Source organism: Macaca mulatta, chromosome 16, assembly GCF_049350105.2.
Source record: "Macaca mulatta isolate MMU2019108-1 chromosome 16, T2T-MMU8v2.0, whole genome shotgun sequence".
NCBI classification, from domain to species: domain Eukaryota; kingdom Metazoa; phylum Chordata; class Mammalia; order Primates; family Cercopithecidae; genus Macaca; species Macaca mulatta.
Window position 1 is genome coordinate 79266438 of NC_133421.1, and position 9943 is coordinate 79276380.

General features: G+C 39.5%; 1 long non-coding RNA gene across 1 annotated transcript in view; it reads left to right on the top strand.

Moving 5' to 3' along the window:
* Positions 1-5264, top strand: part of LOC114673181 (uncharacterized) — a 44654-nt gene extending 39390 nt beyond the window's left edge. Inside the window, exon 4 of the long non-coding RNA XR_013407116.1 lies at positions 5165-5264. This is a non-coding gene — a long non-coding RNA (uncharacterized LOC114673181). The remainder of the gene's footprint in view (positions 1-5164) is intronic.
* Positions 5265-9943: the final 4679 nt, after the last annotated feature.

The window sequence follows — 9943 nt, forward strand, 5'->3', positions numbered from 1 at the left end:
TATCTGTGTTCTCTGGGCTTCCTATGGAACATGCTCATCTGGTGGACCTTCTAGACTCACATCATTTATCCATTTTAGCAAGTATATTCCCTCAGCCCCTTTATTTCTTCCTCTGTCACCTGCTAGGGAAATGCAGGCATTTCTACATTGCCAAAAGCTGACCATTGCTTTTCTCCAGGCTTCTAAGAGCCACAGTAGCAACAAGTTTTTCTCATTCTCTCCATACCTTGCTAGAACATTAAATTGTGTTAAATAAAGTGCTTCTAACTCAATGAAATCTTGCATATCCAGCTTTACTTTTTTGTCTCCTTGATCAAGCATCCTCAAATTCAAATTACAGGAGAACTTCCCTGACTCCTGCCAGTTCTTCAGGATGTAGTCTTTTAGGCATATAATTGCTTTCTGCTCCTACCAGACTCAGCATATCCCTAGCCTGGTTATGATGAAATTTTTCCCTATTTAGCAGCCTGGAAGGCAGAAGAGAAGATGTGGCAGCTCCTGAGTGGGCACTGTGTTAGTTTCCCATGGCTGCTGTAATAAATTAACACAGGCCACTTTAGGAGGCCAAGGCAGGTGGATCACAAGGTCAAGAGATTGAGACCATCCTGGCCAACATGATGAAACCGTGTCTCTACTAAAAATACAAAAATTAGCTGGGTGTGGTGGCGCATGCCTTTAGTCCCGGCTACACAGGAGGCTGAGGCAGGAGAATCGCTTGAACCTGGGAGGTGGAGGTTGCAGTGGGCCAAGATCATGTCACTGCACTCCAGCTTGTAGACAGAGCGCGACTCTGTCTCAAAAATAAATAAATAAATAAATAAATTACCACAGGCTTCATGACATACAATAATACAAATATTATCTTCTAGTTCTGAAAGTTAGAAGTTCTAAATCAAGATGCTAGCCAGAGAGAAGCTGTTTCTTTGAATTTTCTAGCTCCTGGAAGCCACTTGCCTTTTCTGACTTATGGCTCCTTCCTCCACCTTCAAGTCCTGCAATGTAACATCTCCATTCTTTCTCTCTCTCTCTCTCTGACTTCTGCTTTCATTGTTGTGTCCTCCTCTCTGACACTGACCCTACTGCCTTCCTCTTACAAGAACCCTTTTTTATATTTAAATACTTTTTGATGCATTATATTTGTACATATTTATGAGGGTACGTGTGAAATTTTGTTCTATGCATAGAATGGGTAATGATCAATTCAGGATATTTAGGGTATTCATCACCTAAGGGTTTATCATTTTTATGTGTTGGGTACATTTTAAGTCTTCTTCTGGCTATTTTGAAAAGTACAATACAGTTTTGTTAATTCTAGCCACCCTGCTTTTCTAGCAAAGATTGGAATGTATTCCTTCTATCTAACTGTGTTTGTACCCATTAACCAACCTCTCTTCATTCCCTCTTCTACACATACACCCTTTTCCAGTCTCTGTTATTATTCCATTCTCTACCTCTATATGATCAACTTTCTTTTTTTTTAGCTCTCACATAGGAGTTAGAATATGGAATACTTGTCTTCTGTGCCTGGCTTATTTTACTTAGCATATTAACCTAAAGTTCCACCCATCTTGCTGAAAATTATATTATTTCATCATTTTTTATTGCTATCGATGAAATTATTATTATTTCATCCTTTTTTATTGTATTTCGTTGTGTATATATGCCACAGTTTTTTTTTTTTTTCACCCATTCATCCATTGATGGACGGTTACATTGATTCCATATCTTTGCTATTGTGAATAGTGCTGTAACAAATATGGCAGTGTTGTAATCACTTTGATATATTGATTTCTTTTCCTTTGGATAAATACCTAACAGTGAAGCTTCTGGCTTATATGGTAATTATATTTTAATTTTTTTAAGAATCTTCATACTGTTTTCCATAGTGGCTGTATTAACTTACATTTCCACTAACAGTGTATAAGAGCTCCCTTTTCCTTTTTCTCTGTAATCATATCAGTATCTTTTATGTTTTGTCTTTTGGTAATAGCCATTCTAACTTGGGTAAGATATCTCACTGTGGTTTTGATTTGCATTTCCCTGGTAATTAATGATGTTGAACATTTTTTCATATATGTGTTGGCTACTTGTATGTCTTCTTTTGAGAAGGGTCTATTCATGTCCTTTGCTCATTTTTAAATGGGATTCTTTCTTTCTTTCTTTCTTTCTTTCTTTCTTTCTTTCTTTCTTTTTTCTTTCTTTTCTTTCTTTCTTTCTACTGCTGAGTTGTTTGAGTTCCTTGTATACTGTGGATATTAGTTCCCTGTTGAATGAGTAGTTTATAAATATTTTCTCCCATCCAAGAGGTTGCCTCTTCACTCTATTGACTGTTTTCTTTGCTGTATAGAAGCTGTTTAGTTTAATGTAGTTCCATTTGCCTATTTTTGTTTTCGTCGCCTATGCTTTTGTGGTCTTAGCCATTAATTCTCTGCCTAGATCAATATCCTTTTAATAGTTTTATAATTTCAAGTCTTATGTTTAAGTCTTTAGTCCATCTTGAGTTGACTTTTGTATATGGTGAGAGATAGGGGTCCAGTTTCATTCTTCTGTATATGATTATCCAGTTTTCCTATTGAAGAGGGTGTCCTTTTCCAGTGTCTGTTCTTGATGGCTTTATCAAAAGATCAGATGACTATAAATGTATGGATTCATTTCCGGATTCTGTTGCATTGGTTCAAGTATCTATTTTTATAACAATACCATGATTTTTTGGTTACTACAGTTTTGTAATATATTTTGAAGTCAGGCAGTGTAAGGCCTCCAGCTTTGTTCTTTTTGCACAGGATTGCTTTGGCTGTTCTGGCTCTTTTTTGATTCCATATGAATTTTAGGATTTTCTTTCTGTTTCTGTTAAGAATAACACTAGTATTTTGAGAGGAATTTCATTGAATGTGTAGATTGTTTTAGAAAGTATGGTCACCCTAACAATATCAATTATTCCAACCCATGAGCATGGAATGTCTTTTCATTTGTTTGTGTCATCTTTGGTTTTTTCATCATTGTTTAGAACACTTTGAGCCCACCCAGATAACCCAGGATAATCTTCATACCTCAGTATTCTAATTAATTACACGTGCAAGGTCCTTTCTTCCATGTAATGTAACATATTCAAAGGTTATAGAAATTAGGACCTGACATCTTCGTGTATGTGTGGAAGGGCGGTGCGGGGCATGGGGCTATCATTTCATTTACCACTGGCATGTGTTGTTTTGTGGGAGAGGGGCTTCTGCAGTGGGAAATGCTAGTCCTTATTAGAGGAATGGTGGGTTACCTCATGCCAGTGACTATCCATGCCCCTCCTTCCAACTAGGATACTGTCTTCTTCCTCTGCTGGGTGGTAGGTTAGCCAGTTCTATCCTCAACTCATTGCCTGTTTCTGAGGATCACTCCTGGCACCAGTTTTGTTATTCCAGGTCTTCTGGGAAGTGGATGCCAAGACTGGATTAAACATGTGGGGAAACAGCTGGAAACATCTGGGAAAATGCCATATGAAGGAAAATGGGGAGGGGGCTGTGATAGACTTGGAGAGCCTTCACAGTGAGAAGCAAGTGTGACCCTAAATGGATATCGCCCTCCATCTGAGGGAAGTTCAGTAGTGCTCCTGGGGAGTCCTAAGTCAAAGCTGGCCATCAGAGGAGAGCCTTTGTGTCCAAAGAATGGGTTAGCCTGAGTATCCCTTGATACATTCAGTCATTGGCCAGGAGCAGCCTGTGGGAGGTATACCCTTGGCACAAACCTGATGCTGGATTCCAGAGCTTGTTCTATTATCCTCCTATCTTGAAAGATCTGTGAAGAACATTCTCATGCTGCCACAGACATAATTTTGGTTTTCAAACATTAGGGTATGTACTTTCAGTCGGGTGCAGTGGCTTACATCTGTAATTCCAGCGCTTGGGGAAGCTGAGGCAGGTGGATCACTTGGGATCAGGAGTTTGAGATCAGCCTGGCCAACATGGTAAAACCCCGTCTCTACTAAAAATACAAAAAATTAGCCAGGCGTGGTGGTGGGCACCTATAGCCCCAGCTACTTGGGAGGCTGAGGCAGGAGAATGGCGTGAACCCGGGAGGCGGAGCTTACAGTGAGTGGAGATCACACCACTGCACTCCAGCCTGGACGACAGAGCGAGACTCTGTCTCAAAAAAAGAAAAATTATTAATAAATAAAAATGCAAAATTTAGTTGGGTGCATTAGTGTGCGCCTGTAATCCCAACTACTCAGGAGGCTGAGGCATGAGAAACTCATGAGCCTGGGAGGTGTTGCCCTTGCCAAGATGGCGTCAGTGCACTCCAGTTTGGGCAATAGAACGAGACTCTGCCTCAACAACAACAACAAACAAACATTAGGAGATATACTTTAGACAATAAACATGTAACTATAAAATTACGACACTAGCCTCAAGAATGTAGTTTAAATGCTGTAAAAAAAAAAAAGTGTTGTAAACATCCTTAGGGTTAAAAGAAAGAGCACAAGCATTTAAAACAAGAAAAACATTGTGTCTGTAATGGTCCTTGAAGGATGATTGAGATTCTGATGGATTAATATTGGTTGAGGGGAGAAGGCATCCTTCATGGAGCAAATGACTGAACATAATTTTAGAAGGAGGATGATAAGCATTGTGCCTGGGATCCATGAATGATACAATGGCCTGAAGCATCAGGTGTCTGCAGGGAAACAATGATTGATTAGGTGATTAGCTGGGGTCATACGATGGCGGGCAAGGATGCACAGAATGCTTAGGAATTAGTCAAGCAATAGGGAAGGAAACAATGTTCTAAGAGAAGACATAGCAAGTGCAAGAAGAGGTACGTTTGAATAAAGATGATGAAGTCTAAGGGAGAAGAGTGAGGATAGCCATATTAATCAATACTAAAGGTAGGATTATTATTAGATCTTTGGGATCTAATAATAGGATTTGTTTGGGAATTGTGAGAGCCATTATGTTAAAATAATTTAACATGGTAGCTGATTGTATTAGGGAGTAATGACCAGAGGAGAGTGGAAAGAAAGACTCCAAGCCAAAAGTTGGAGAGTGAGGGATGAAAAATGTTGTGGAATTCTGTAGATTATAATGAAGATTAAAGAAAGAGGCAGATATAAGTAAGTGGCATGAATTAGTAAAGAGTTGTCAGGATAATAATAAGTACCCTGTTTTTGTTTTCCCAGAATATGAGCCTCTATCATGGACCAACCAATAACTTCAATAAAAGTGTGATAAATGCTGTATCCCTGGCAGACGATGAGTATCTTCAAGATGGTGAGTATCTTCATCTCTGTATCACCAGGACTTGCCTTAAAAAAGGGACCATAATATAGTCTATAAGAAACTATTAAATAAATGAATGAGAAATTGATATCAGGAAAGAAAAAAAGCAATTATCAATCGGGTATGTGCTGAGGGATGAGCACTGTCAGGCACTTTTGCCTACACCATTTTACTAATTTTCGAGCAATTCAGTGAGTTAGATATTATCCCCATTTAAGAAATGAAGATATTGAGGTTTTGAGGGCTTAAATAATAACCCAACTTCCCATGATTAGCAAATGGCAGAAACACAGAGCAGGATGCTGGGTTGGGCAGGGGATGACAGCAGGAATTTTCTCCATTGAAGAAGGCTTTGATATGGTTTTGAAGAAACCTGGTTTTGGTTAACACTAGGAAATTGAAGGCGTTTGTGAGAAGAAAGGTGCAATTTGGTGGTGAGACAATGAACATCCAGATGATGCAGTGAAAATGAGACTTTTCATTGAGACTGAATAGGAGCGAGTAGGGTTAGAATGGTCCAGTAATTGAACAGCAATGAGAGGTTGGAAAGATAGAGTTTCAAGAAAGGATTTGAAAACCCAGGATTTAGGAAGCGTTTATTTGACATCACTTGCAGTTTATTGAGGAACTGGGGCACAGAATAGAAAACAGTGGATCAAGTAATATCATGTATTGTTATCTACTGCTATATAATAAATCATCCCCAAAGTTAGTGGATGACAACAAGAATATGTATTTTCACACAGTTTGTGTAGATCAGGAGTCTGGGAATGACTTGACTGGATCCTCCAGCCCAGGGATTCTCACAAGGCTGCAATCAAGGTATCAGCCAAGGCTGCGGTCATCTTGAGGCGTAACTGGGGCAAGATCTACTTTCAAGCTTACTCACAATGCTGTTTGCAGAATTCAGTTCCTGCTGGGCTGTTGGACTAAGAGCCACAGTTTCTTAGTACTTAGCCTCTCCAGAGGGCAGCTCACAATAGAGTAGCTGGCTTAATCAAAATGAGAAAGTGAGAAACAGCAAGAGAGTGCCAGCAGGATAGAAGTCACAGCCTTTTATAACCTACTTTCAGAAGTAATAGGCCATCACTTTTGTTATTTAGAAGCAAGTCATTAGGTCTAGGCCACCCATGGTGAGGGGTTACACAAGGACATACCTACCAGAAGGCAAGGATCACTGGGGGCTATTTTAGAAGTAGTCTACTCCAAAGTGATTCACCAGAAACGAGTTGCTCTTTCTCAACAAAGAATTAGAGGTGAAGTTGTTGAGAGAGAGTTTAACATGAGATAAAAGGAGAATTGCTTACGAATCATGGCATTCGGATCTATAAGGAAGTAGAATGATTTATTGGACTCAGATTGACCTTTATGATTCACTTTCTTCAATGGACTTTCTGGAAAGAAGTTACCTGCCACCTTACCTGACCCTCTCTCAATTGAAGTGTTGGTTAAGGCAGAATGGCCTCACCAATCTTTCAGTGTCTCATCCTTATTTGAACATTTGATCGTATAGCAGATTTGCAATCTTATAGTGTGTCAATGACTGCACCATTTTTTCCAAATCTTATCCAGTGATTCAATAATAAAGGCATTTTTTGGGATTCTGGAGCCTCAGCTAAGCTTTGAAATACACGTTCTGTGGCAGGGCAAGTTTTTTCAAGTGGCCAAAGAACAACAGAGATTGTGATAAGTTCCTAGATGGAATGATAGTCTGTTGCAGGTATTCAATAAAGAAGAATCCAATCACGTTGGTTTTTGAATTTTTGTTTAAATTTTAATGAATTAATAAATCAATTAGTTTTCAAGATGGCATCTCACTCTATTGCCCAGTCTGGAGTGCAGCGATGCAATCATAGCTCACTGTAGCCTCAAACTCCTGGGGTCAAGCAATCCTCTTACCTCAGCCTCCCAAGAAGCTGGAAGTACAGGGTGCACCACCCTGCCTGGCTAATTTTTTAAAATTTCTTTTTAGAGATGGGGTCTCACTTTGTTGGCCAGGCTGGTGTTGAGCTCCTGGCTTCAAGCAGTTCTTCCTCCTCAGACTCCCAAAGTACTAGGATCACAGATGTGAGCCACAACACCCAGCAGCTAGCCTATTGCTGGGGAGAAGGAACACCTTTTTCTTCAATCCTCGGGAAACCAGAAACTTGTTACTGTGAATGTTAAGGGAATTTCAAAGGTCTTCTACATTTTCGTGGGAGACAAACTCACCCAAAAAGCTTCCTCCTCATGAGGGTACTAAGACAACTCAAGGGTAAAAGAATATATATATATTTTTTTAAATAAATAGTGTTGGACAAGTGTTATCTACATGTAAAAGAATATAGTTAGATCCCTATCTTATATCCTATGCAAAAATTAACCAAAAATAGAATAAAATCTAAGTGTAAGAGCTAAAACTATACAACTCTTAGTAGAAAACAGAAGAGTACATCTTTGTGACAGTGGATTAGGCCGTGGTTTCCTAGACATAACCGAAAGCAACAAAAGGAAGAATAGATAAATTTGACTTCATCAAAATTTAAAACTTCTGTGTTACAAAGGATACCATCAGTAAAAAGACAACCCCACAGATGGGGAGAAGAGTTTTGCAAGTCATGTATATGATAAGGGACTTGTATCCAAAGCATATAAAGAACTCTTACAACTCAGGAAAAAAATAAAAATGAAAAGGCACAGAACCCAATTTAAAATCAGTCAAAGGATTAGAACAGACATTTCTCTAAAGATGACATCCAAATGGTCAATACACACATACAAGGATTCTCAACATCATTAGTCATCAGGGAAAGGAAAATGAGAACCACAACGAGTTAACACTTCACACTTGCTAGGATGGAAATAATAAAAGTGACAGATAAGAAGAAGCATCAGTGAGTTAATGGATAAATTGGATGCTCAGACTTTGATGGTGGGAATGTAAAATGGTACAGCTGCTTTGACAAACAGTTTGGGAGTTTGTCAAAAAGTTAAACATGGGCTGGGCGCCATGGCTCACACCTGTGATCCCAGCACTTTGGGAGGGCAAGGCAGGCAGATCACTTGAGGTCAGCAGCCTGACCAACACGGTAAAACCCCATCTCTACTAAAAATACAAAAAATTAGCCGGGCATGGTTGTGCATGCCTGTAACCCCAGCTACTCGGGAAGCTGAGACATGAGAATTGTTTGAACCCAGGAGGCGGAGGTTGAAGTGAGCCGTGATCACGCCACTGCGCTCCAGCCTGGGTGACGGAGTAAGACTCCCTCTCAAAAAAAAAAAAAAAAAAAAAATTACATTAAATTAAAAAAAAAGTTAAACCCAGATTTGCTATATGATCCTGTAGTTCCACTCCTATGTACCTAAGAGAACTAAAAATATATGTCCATACAAAATATTGTACAGAAATATTCATAGCAGCATCATGAATGTAAAAACAATCCAAATATCTATCAACTGATGAGTGGATAAATAAAAGATTTGTTCTTTTTTTTTTTTTTTTTTTTTTTTGAGACGGGGTCTTGTTCTCTCGCCAGGCTGGAGTGCAGTGGCACAATCTCGGCTCGCTGCAAACCTCCGCCCCGCCAGGTTCAAGCGATTCTCCTGCCTCAGCCTCCTGTGTAGCTAGGACTACAGGCACACACCACCACACCCAGTTAATTTTTGTATTTTTAGTAGAGATGGGGTTTCACCATGTTGGCCAGGATGGTCTCAATTTCTTGACCTCGTGATCTGCCTGCCTCGGCCTCCCAAAGTGCTGGGATTACAAGTGTGAGCCACCATGCCTGGTAAATGAAATATTTATAATGCATATAAACATTGGAATATTATTTGGCCATAATGAAGAATGAGGCACTGACACATGCTCCAACATGCATGGGCCTTAGAGACATGATGCTAAGGGAGAGAAACCAGAAGTAAAACACCACACATGGCATAACTGCATCTATGTAAAATATTCAGAATAGACAAATAAATAGAACATACATATAAAGTAAGTTGGCAGTGGCTGGGGCTGAAGGGAAGGGGGAAAGGAGAATGAATATTAATGACTATGGGGTTTCTTTCTGGGGTGATGAAAATATTCTACAATTAGTGGTGATCTATGCACAACTTTGTGAATATACTAAAAAGTCACTGAATTGTACACATTAAAAGGGTAAGCTTTACGGAACGTAAATTATATTTTCATAAAAGTATTATTTAAAAATAACCCTCCTTTCATCTCAGCTCTTCTGAGTCTTAAAATCTAATAAGACAAATGATAGTCTGGATTACGGTGCTAGAGCCTCTGAGCCAATGCTAACCAGTTTAACCTTTTAGTCGTTAACACTCCATTACGTGTTTCTTGTTTTTCATTTTTGTTTTTGTTTTTACTTGAGACAGGATCTTGCTCTGTTACTCAGGCTGGAGTGCAGTGTCATAATCACAGCTCACAGCAGCCTCAACCTCCTGGGCTGAAGCAATCCTCCTGTCTTAGCCTCCCAGGTAGCTGAGACCACAGGCATATGACACCATACCTCGCTAATTTTTAAACTTTTTGTAGAGATGAGGTCTCTGTTGCCCAGGCTGGTGTCAAACTCCTGAACTAAAGTAATCCTTTCACCTCGGCCTCCCAGAATGCTAGTGTTACAAGCATTAGCCACCGTGCCCAGACTCATTACGTGTTTCTTATTTATTACATCCTGTTGAATGTATCT